Genomic DNA, 10460 nt, shown 5'->3' with positions numbered 1-10460 from the left:
GGTGGGTATCCAGCTGTAGATCTTTCAGAGCATGCGGAGGGAGTTGAAGCAGGAGGAGGAGATGGCGTTGACTTGCTGGATCATGGATAGTGAGGGGTCCAAGATGAATCCTAGGTTGCATGCGTGCTGGGTGGGAGTCAGAGTGGTTCTGAGAGTGGCAGGCTACCAGGAGTCATCCCATGCGGAGGAGGTGGAGCCCAAGATAAGGACTTCCATCTTGTCGGAATTGAGTTTGAGGCAGCTGCTCTTCGGCGATGGCCTTTATTCCTTCATGGAGGTAGATCTTGGCGGAGTCCTTGGTGAGGGAGAGGATCAGCTGGGTGTCGTCGGCCTATGAGATGATGTTGAGGTTGTGGGATTGGGATTGGGTGATGTTAGCGAGCGGGCCATGTAGACGTTGAAGAGGGTCGGGCTAAGGGACGAACCCTGCGGTACGCTGCAGATGACTTCGGTGGCCTCCGAGCAAAATGGGGGAGGCGGACTCTCTGGGTCCTGCCAGTGAGAAAGGAGGTGACCCAGTCCAGGGCTCTGTCATGGATTCCAGCACTGCTGAGGCGTGAGCATAGGGTGTGGTGGCAGACAGTGTTGAGCGCGGCCAAGATGTCCAGGAGAATAAGGGCTGCGGTTTCACCACTGTCCAGTATAGTTCTGATGTAGTCGGTGGCGGCGATGAGGGCAGTTTCGGTGCTGTGGTTGCTGCGGAATCCGGATTGGGAAGGGTCCAGGGTGCGGTTCTCCTCAAGGAAGCGGGTTGATTGTCTGGTGACACCCTTCTCAATGGCGTTTGCTGGGAAGGGGAGCAGGGAGATAGGCCGGAAGGTATTGAGGTCCTTTGGATCCGCCCTGGGTTTTTTGAGGAGAGCGTTGATCTCTGCGTGTTTCCAGCTCTCTGGGACGGGTTGGGGGGGAGTGGGGTTTGGGTGCTGAAGCTGTCGTGGATGTCTGCAATCTTGTGGTGGAAGTAGGCGGCTAGGGAGTCGCAGAGGTCTTGGGATGTTGTTGGCATTGGAGCTGGGGTTGGAGAGTTCCTTCACGACTTTGAAGAGCTCCTTGTGGCTGTGTGCGTGGTTGTTGATTCGGTCTTTGAAGGTGGTTCTTTTTGCACCTCGGATGAGTTGGTGGTGTCTGAAGTGACGATGGCGTGGGTTGAAGTGAGTTAGAAATATCCCATGATTTCTCTGTTAGGTCTCCTCACCACTTCATGGACGGCCCTGGTCTCCCGGCCTCCTGCGTCCCCTCCAGGAACCCAGTGGTCCAGCAGGGGCTCAGTGAGGGTCTTCTCCCCACCCGGGGCCCCAGCAACTCCTTCTCTACAATAGGATGTGCACCTCAGACATATCCTGGGATGCAGGCAGGAGGCAGCCCGGGTAGCCAGTGGTCACCAAAATGGGTAGATTGACAATTATAGGCAGGGGAGGTGTACAGCAGCCTTGGAGCTCCCCTCCATCCCACGGTCCTGGGTGGTAACTGGTGATGTTGCGCCAGGGGGAGCTGGGTGCAATCACAGGCCGCACTCACTAGTAAAGCTCCAGGTCCGCTCCGTAGGCCATGAGCGGTGGGTGGTGCGAAAAGAGAGGATCCCCAGGGTGTCCGCAACACTTGTGCCTCGGTAGGGTCCAATCGCCACAACTCAGTATTGTGTTGTTCCACTTTGCAGAGCCTCCCCCAACTCAGAGGAGCCCCCAAAGTGCGCTGTCCGCCATTTTGACTCGGCTGCATGTCCCTCCAACAGAAATCTGTAAAATGGGTAACCCTGCTGAAAAAGTCCTTTACACCATAGGGCTCAAGTAGGGAACAGCGTGGAGGACTAATCAAGGCACTATCAAGGACATCGATGGCTGTGAGGACGGATGACGGAGGGGTCCAGGAGCATTCTTAGAGTGCGACCGCCATCTTGATGCCCTTCGCCTTTTTGCCATTTTTACAGCAAAGTCTTTAAGCATAAAATTAGCAAGTGTCATCAATGCCTGTCTGAAAAATAACAAAAGCTTTTTACTACTCAAGGCTCCGTAGTAAAGCTTTGGATTACTAAAATACAATCCAAGCCAACATGGACTTAAGCTGATTCAGAGTGTAAACTTGGGAAATACGCAGAGTTCCCTGCTTCCTTTTTTGCATAATTTATACACCACTCCAAGACTGAAATGGTATTGCCTTGATCATATCTATCTATCCATCTTATTGCCACTGTGTAGCCACAATTTGGTCAGATTTTCCATAGAAAGAATTTTTGCCTTGCTAATAACGTTGGCAATGTTTGACAAATCTACACGAAACTTAAAAAAAAAAAAAAACAGCAAACCAGTGATCTGCTAAGTAGGGCCCAAATAAAAAGGGAGTTCCCAAAATGTTGATTTCATGTTAATTGAGATTTGAAATGTAAAAAGTGATCATCAATGGTGGACTGCATGGCGGTGTGCAAGTTATAGTTAGTTGAGTAAACTGTAACTGGTGAATCTCAGTGTTTTTTTTGTTTTTAAACATTAGTTTTAATCTTATTTCAACACCAAGCTATAATGTCAATTTAACCTTTTTGTTTTCAATGAAAAATATATATCTATTATATTGTGCATGTATATAATATAACTTAGGTCTGTATAACAGTGATTGAAAAGCCACAGGTCTCACCTTAGTTGCTGATCCAAGACATTTGAACATCGCTACAAGCTGCTGACACCATGGAGAAAAGGAGAGGCCAAGTTCATCAAGTTCACTAATACAACAATATATGCAAAAAAACAAGGTTTATCCTAGAAAATATTGGAAGTGAAGGAGCACTTGCTCAATTCTTCTGTGTGACTGATTTGTAAAGAGCCCCCATCATCTGCCCATCTTGTAAATACAAGGATGCGCTTTGAAAGAATTTTTGGTTTGAAGTGCACCTTGTCTTTAAAATGGTCATCACTCATGCTTTGCTTCTGTACCTCATATGTGTAAAGGGTGCTCCTTTTTGGACAGGATAGTCCTTTTGGAATCACTCTTGGTGGCCTCACTCCCTCAGTTTTCTCCCTACCCCAGTATTGAAAGAAAGAAACATGGAAATCATTTTTTATGTTAACCTCCCTTTTACAGTTTAGACAAGTCAACTAGCATCTTCTTGTTTCTTCAATTTAAAAATATTGAAGAAAATGTTTCCCTTTCTACCTCTTGATCTGCAGAAAACAGTCAATAACACTCTCGTTCTAGCAAAGCTGGACTATTGTAACACCCTATATACTGGTGAATAGCCAGGCATCCTAAAAAACAACACTTCAGAAGCTACAAAACGCAGCAGTCCAGCTCCTTATGAACATTAGGAAGTGTGAACCAGTCTTGAAGGCTATAGAAGAACTATATTGACTTCCCGTCAAAAAGAGTAGCTTTTAAAGCGCTTTGCATCACACATAAAGCCCTCAATCACCACAGCCCGGTCTTTTTCAAGAAGAAAATCACCTGGTACACCCCAAATCGTTCAACAATATCCAAGAAGTTGACGGTTCCAAAAATTATTAGAGCCTCTTGGGGTGGTAGAAGCTTCTCATGTATAGCCTTCACTGGAATCAAATGCTGTGGCATTTGAGTAGTCGGCCTAATCTACGGATTTTTAGAACACATTTTCAAATTTGCCGGTTTACTGTTCCCATGTAGCTTCAACTATAGGCAGTTTCAGCCTTCAGGTAGATGGTAGCGCCCAGTCGCCGACGGGCATGTGTTGCGCTCTACAAAATAAAAATCAAATATGCCTACCGTTAGTGAGATAACTAAGCAGGGAGGATTTATTATAACCTCAGATCAAGACTGGTATGTCATATAGATGGTAAAAAATATAGAAGGGGCATGTGCCATTCATCTAGTGTTGTTCTTGGGAGTGGTTATATCCCATCATTTACCATTTCCATTCCGACCCTGCTGAGCCCAGCTTTGCAGACGAGCATACACTAAAGACGGAATAGAACTGAATGAATAATGGATTGACACAGGTACGTCACACCTCACCCTTTACAGTAATCTCTATGCCTCTAATTTTCACTAGTCCACCTCATAAGTGAACAAGCCTTGCTTTGCGTTTATACTGTGAGACTGAATCCCTAAATGTTGGTTTATGCTACATAGCTTTATATATGTTAGGTGCGTTTGTAAATTTCTAAACATACCACGCCTCATTCAAGGCCTGAAGAAATATGGTCATATCACCCCCATCCTGATGAAACGCCATTGGCTCCCCTTGCCATCCTGTACTATCTTTACATTAAACCCAGAGGCACAATTTACAAAGCCACCATAACCAACACTCCCACTTATCTTACAAGCTCACCATCTTTAGTGGTTTCTCCCCACACCTCTAGCCAGGACACCAGACTGCAGACTAAGGGCCTGATTATGACCTTGGCGGATGGGATACTCCATCACAGACATGACGGCTATCCTGTCCGCCATATTACAAGTTCAATTATATTTTATGGAACTTGTAAAACAGAGGGCGGTATATCCGTCACGTTTGTGACAGAGTATCCCATCCGCCAAGGTCATAATCAGGCACTAAAATATGAAAAACAAGCATTTGCAATGCAACTGGTCTCGCATTTCTCCGAGTTAGAGAGATTAGCAGTTGTAAACTCCCAACTGGACTTTTCTTGCCTCATTAAATGGAAAAAAAGAGCACGATTGCGCTGATACAGTTCACTCGTAATGAAACCTGTCGATGTCCTGCAAAGCACTCGACTTCTGCCCAGTGAGATCGTGCTGCGAAAAAAGAGAAAAAGTAGTCCACAAACCGGACCGAAAATAGCAAACCTCGTATGTTTTCAGGACTTGGTCGCTGCGTTCGAGGAGGGCTAACCACCAGAAAAGGCATGACGTATGCATGCCATCCACTAATGAAAGCAAGCAGATTTTAAAAGGCAAGCCTACGAACCAATGAAGGACACTGACGTGACATGGACGGGGCTCAGAGCCCTTTTCTAACTACTACGGCGTCTCGCAAGCAATACGCATATGGAAGCTCATGCTAGCGCAGGCTCGACCCTAAAAACAACAAGGAAGCAGGCCCTTTGTATTTATGAACCCAAGATGTGGAATAACTGCTAAAACCCAATTTAGGCCATCAACCTTTTCTCCAATTTAGGAACTCACCTATTTCAACAACACTACATCCCAATACATTCAACATCCATAAGCCAACTTCTTCTCCTATCACTAGTTTTTCGCCCCTGTCAAGCACTCCCCTGCGTTTTACCTATGTTTCTGCTATAGAAATACCCTATACATATAAATAAAAATATCTGATGGGGAATTTTGGTGTTAGTAAGAACAGCACAGCTTTTTCTTCAGATCAGTTAGTAAACTGAAATAAGCAGTAGGGAAGACTTACACAGCTTTCTAAATTTTAACTCATTTTCCTCAGAAAGTAAATGTGTTTTCAGAAGCTGACACTGGTATTTCAAATGGAAGCCTGAATGGGAAAGCATTCCTTCTTTAACATTCCTGAATCAGAGCTAACTAGTAGCAAACTAGGTCCTCCCATTTGGTCCACCAGGAGCTTTCACTTTTTACTACCTGTTTAACATTTTGTTTCACTGTGAGCGACTCTCACTACCCGCGTCTCACTCACAGTATAATCATGGTAATTGGAAGGAGCATGTTAACTACCAGTCTGCATCTTTTAAGATAAGGCCCCTGCACAGCTACGGTAAGGGGCACTGAGCTGGTTGCATGCATGCAGGCTGCATGTGTGAGACTACTGCTCTGCACAGCCTGGTAACTGTGCAGCCTGCCGCAGAAAGGACTCTGCAGGGATGGGTGCTGACCTGGGGTAGGCCTTATCATATTAGTGGGCATTCATAGATAGGTTTATTGTGCTTTCTGGGAAATCTGTAGTGCTCTCACTGTATTATTTATATAGGCAAAATCTGCTCTAAAGTACAGTTTCGATCCACTTAATTGTACACAGTTCAGCAAAGTGTGAAATTGGGGCAAAACATGCACGCCGAGTTTGAATTTGCAGGTTTTTAACACACTATGGGGGTTATTCCAACTTTGGAGGAGGTGGTAATCCGTCCCAAATGTGACGGATTTACCACCAGCCGTATTACGAGTTCCATTGGATATAATGGACTTGTAATACGGCTGGTGGTATATCCGTCACTTTACCGTCACTTTTGGGACGGATTACCACTTCCTCCAAAGTTGGAATAACCCCCTATATCTACATCTTATGGGACTTCAGCAATTGCCATATTTTCCTTCCTCAGTTCATAATCAGGCTCCAGGCCTTTGTTCCAACCTCGTGAGCCAGGGTAAGGACTCTGCTTCCTAGCAGAGGGGCAGAGGCCTCCCAACCAGTGGTGATGGCGGAATTTGAAAATGTCAGGGCACCTCACTTGTATGCTTTTAACATGCGGAGCGTTTCACTTTAGTACATCTGTTTATACCATTATATTGAGGCATTCATTAAAACTGTTAAAATTGCCTCTCAGTATAGGGAGATAAACGGATGTGCTAACGTGAAATGTCCAGGAGGACTACTGCGGAGAATCACTTGAAGTCCATACATACCCCCCCTTCACCCACAGTGCTCTGCAACACACAAGACAGCCAGGAAGCTCTGGGGCCCGGGGGGTGGGAAGGAGTGTTCTGCAGGCTGATAGTGGACAGGTTGTGCATGATGTCCCCACCAGGAGGGGAGGAGCACCAGGAGCCAGGCAGAGGAGAAATGCTTCTGGTCGGTAGGGCTGCCCACCAGGAGCAAAATGAGCACAAGATGGTGAAGAACAGTCTAACAGGACTTGAGTTATGCATTTTCAAAAATCTGCTGTTATAAAAAGAAATAACTCTGAAAATGGCAGCATGGGGTTTCACTGTACTGCAAGAGAAATACCCCACCCAGGGTAGGCCAGGGCCCAGTCCATTGTTAAACTTTCTGCGGAGAGGAGTGTTATTGGGGCCCCACACCCCGAGACAGACTTCGGCCCAGAAGATCTTATCCCATGTGGCCCAACGCAAGAATGCCCCAGGGACCCCATACCCTGGGACAAGAAAGAAAGCAGGCCCAGCTACAGAGCCGGGTGCAACGACCTCTCACCTTCTTGCCTGGGACTCTGTCTTACTTCGGCGTTAGGGAGGAGCCTAGAGAAGAAACTGCTCCCACCCAGAGGGAGCACAAAGCAAATGTTGGTTCCTGCACAACACGGGAGCTGGCCATGGTGAGCCGGCAAGGTCACGCATGCCAAAGGGCTCTTCTTGCAGCCCCCAATAAGTGAAAAACTGTGGGTTGCCTGGGTGGAACTGTGGCACCGAAAAACAAAAAGAAGCAAAAAGAAATACTACAGCGCAAGGCTGTTTTTTTCCAAAGTGAGCAGAGCAGGCAAAGCTGCTCATTTATTCTTAAATGCCGGCATGGAATATCCCATAATGCCCCAGATGGACTAATTTGCATATTTGTTTGGCTTCTGTGGTGCCCCAAAATGGACAGGGGCACCACTGATGTGTATAATGGAGTGTTTGGGGGGGGGGGGGGGGGGTGGGGGGGGTGGGGGATTTGAGCTGCAGGAGTTCAGCAGCCCCCACAACGAACGTATCAAAATAGCCCCAAGTCTCCTGAACCCTAAGTAAGCATGACCCCAAGAGAGGTTATAGTTGTTTTCAAGCACTCCCCAACTTGAAGCTTTTGCTCTTCAACTTGGAAGTGTGAGGACCTTAAGCGGTTGGGCTCATGGTTGCATTACATGGCCTGAAACAAATGAAGAAAAACTTACATTTTATAGTTGTTTGAGTACAAATGTTTTATTTACAATATTGTTGAAGAACACTTTAATGCTTATATAATCAGTGCTGTATGATACAAAAATGGTTGCCAATAATGGTATATTGGCAAAGTATAACATGTAGCTTTGGTATAAATCTGGTGGCTCCTTGACATCATCAGTAGGCCTGCCTTATATATATTATTGTGGTATGCGGACAAAGCCAGAGGGCTGCCTTACACACATTATTGTGGCGAACCCTTGACAAAATGAGTTTGGCCGCATTATATATGACTGGGGTGATACCCAGGGAGAGTAGGCCTGCCTTCGATATATCAATGTGGTCACCATTGAAAGAGCCTGTAGGCCTGATGACACCCCTTTATATTGTGATGGTGCATCTGGCATGGGTGGGGGTATTGTGATTAGGACCCACTAGCTGTGTAATAGGACACAAGTGTCAATGTTATCTCCATCTACCTGATGAGATATTTGTAATTGAATGCATAGTATTTAGTAGTGTGTGTAGTAAAATACTTCTCCTTTTGTAAAAGGAAAAACAATGACTGGACAATTTATTGAGTGCTGTTGTGTCAATGAATTGTGATTTCTAGTGCACACTTCCTTCCCTGAGTAGGCCTTGGGCTGCTGTGCGTAGCTACTCTCGCAGAGTGAAGTGCTGCAGTGGGGTACTTGGTTCCAAGTAAACAGACAATTGTGGAATTATAACTCATGCAAGGCTCACATCCTTCACAATAAACTAATGTCTTACATTATGCATTAGAGGAACACAACCAGTAGACTGAGAAACAAAACTAGCAGACTGGCCATAACAACCAGGATGAAACATTAAAATGCCCACATTAGCTAGGGTTTAAGGAAAGGTAGGTGCTTAACAAGGCTGGACTAACCATACTGAACACAAACAAAACCATGGTGGGCTGGTGGACATTGGGGCAGATCACACATGGGTCCTCATACAATCCAACCCTAAGAACAGCCCAAAGGGTTCAGCACAGAGTTACAGTATGGGCACATGCAAGATTTGCTACAGTAGATAAACATTGCTCCTGGGACCTCTGCCACCTACTAAAACATTGACTATGTTATAGTTTCTCTTTGAAATCACCTGTTACACATACACCACTTTAGGCAATATATTACGAAAGCTGTTCAGTAACATGAATCACTGTGCATCATTTTTATACATTTCTTGTGGTGAACTGGTACCTCCTGGACCGAGTCAGAATCTCTTAAGGCTTACTCGGTTCAATAGGGAGCTGGTACTAATTAGTGTTCTAAGGTTGTCTTGGATTCGAACAAGTTGGAAAAGTGACGCAGAACCTTATTGTTTCCTACCATGTGCACTAGGCAGAGGACTTCCAACTTGGATGTTGGCTTAATAGAAACCAGAGCAGAGTCTTCAGAATAAAGGAGATGAGATGATCTAGAAAAAGAGACGAGGTTAGCTGCATCTTCTGGACTTTTTCTAATATTCCAGTTACCTTGGCTATAAAGATCCACTTAGATGTTGATACAGTAATTATCGGTGCATGGCGAGAATCACGAGGGATCAAGCGGCTGCACTAGAAGGGAAGCAGCAGAGGCCACATCCAGCGGTTCAGTTACAGAGGCTGGAAAGCATTCTTCACTGTTGCATTCACTTGTAAGGACAAATGGCCATACTCAAAAATGACTCCCAAGGTTTTGAACTTTTTGTGATAGACGGTGGATATGGAACGAAGATTGGTGGCAGCCAAACAGTAAGTAGTTGAGGCTCAGTTTTATGCACGTTTACTCAAAGCCAGTTCCATGCATGCAATCACATGGTGATCAGTAGAGCATTGATGCCAGTGAAGCTCGACCTGGGAGCTGATTCACATATGGAAAAGCAATTGGAATCTCCATGTCCTTGTCAGTGTGGCAATGGAACTAGTGAATACGCTCATGTTATGAGGTGGCCTGCAGGTGAGGGTCAGAGGTGTCAGATCGGTATGAGCACATTTTGTATAACATCAGAAAGTACGTTGAATATTTGTGTGTAGCCGCATGGCACCAGCAGGTCTAAGTAGTCCCAACTTGATGGTACAGCTTAGCGCTCGGAGGAGTGGAGTTTCTCTCTGATGCAGAATGCTTTTTCATTGCCTTTTGAGGATGAGTTGTTCATGGGACATCATACAGGAGACAGACATTTAGTTCAAGATAAGAACAATTGCATTGCTGCTACTGTTCAAAGCACCATGTCTGCACTGGGCAGTCCAGAGAGGGTTCTGTTATTCCACAAGTTATCAGGGTCAGCTTTGTGCTTCTTCAATTTAGGGGTCAGAATGGTATATTATTATATATATATATACACACATATATATATATATATATATACACATACACACACATATATATACATACATACACACACTGCTTGGGGCATTATCTACTTGGAGTAATGTATTGACCAACTTTGTGATCAAGGCGCAAAGGACTGACGGGCCAAGTTTGAAGATAGTTGATATATATATATATATATATATAAAAATATTCTCAGTAAATAAACTAAAGGTTACAGGGATGTTATAGTTGGGCTCACATTTCACACGTACAAAACCATAGAAATTCAGTAGTTATAGTCATCACTGATGAGATCATCCAGTGAGTGTAATTAGTTGTATGGGTGTGTGAGTGGGTCTATGGTTGAGTGAGTGGTCGAGACATTTGCTATATAGGAGAGTGACTGGATGTGTA

This window comes from Pleurodeles waltl, chromosome 8, assembly GCF_031143425.1.
Source record: "Pleurodeles waltl isolate 20211129_DDA chromosome 8, aPleWal1.hap1.20221129, whole genome shotgun sequence".
Lineage (NCBI taxonomy): Eukaryota > Metazoa > Chordata > Amphibia > Caudata > Salamandridae > Pleurodeles > Pleurodeles waltl.
The sequence above is the reverse complement of the archived record's forward strand: the minus strand, read 5'-3'. Positions refer to the sequence as shown.